Below are 822 nucleotides of genomic sequence, written 5' to 3'. Positions count from 1 at the left end.
GCAGTTAAATAGGATAAAGAGCTATTGAAAACTTTGCTTCAGTGTGTTTTGCAAATGCACTCACAAGAAACCCAAAAAAATTCAGCGGTGAAATGGAAGATGCCAGAGAGGAAAACAAGTACACAAAAGCAGAGAACCAGGTGTATTCACCCCTTGTTTTGATTCTCCAGATTTTAAGCCCACTGCTCGGTATGCAGTATTAGGGGTTTTCTTACATTGCTGCCAGCTTTCATCCTCCCTTTGTAAGTTTCCAGAAATAACTGAATATGCTAAGAAAGGCTGTTCCCTAGTAGCAATTTTTCCTTCAAGCTGATAAAGGTTGTGTTTGAATGTCAGACTTGGAATCATCCAAATATACGTTCTCCTTTTCACCTAGTGATTGATCAAATAAAACCTCAGTGCAGTGGTCCCTCTTTTAAAATCCACAATATAAAAATATACCTCATGACCTCTAATGGCTACAGCACACTCTTCTCCATGGTATGCAACAGACCCACGTTTCAAATATCCGTCAGAAAGGCACTAAGCAGACTACAAATCCACCAAACTGCAGAAGAGATCTGAAAGCACTGAGATAAGCATGTGAGTACAAAAGAGAGGAGGAATTTTTTAAGGACAGAAAAATACTGACCCAAACCAGAGCACAGAAACACTAACTAGCATGTGAAGCAATTCTATCCCCACAGCACAAAATATACGTTTTTAGAAAGAAGATTCTTGGAGATTTAAAGCATAAACCATGTACATAGCTCCCTCTGATGACCATTGGACACGATACAATGCAAGTCTCCTTTTACTTTTGTTCGTGCATTCAACTGACAG

The sequence above is a fragment of the Erithacus rubecula genome (assembly GCF_903797595.1).
Source record: "Erithacus rubecula genome assembly, chromosome: 14".
NCBI classification, from domain to species: Eukaryota; Metazoa; Chordata; class Aves; order Passeriformes; family Muscicapidae; genus Erithacus; species Erithacus rubecula.
Note: the sequence above shows the minus strand (reverse complement) of the source record.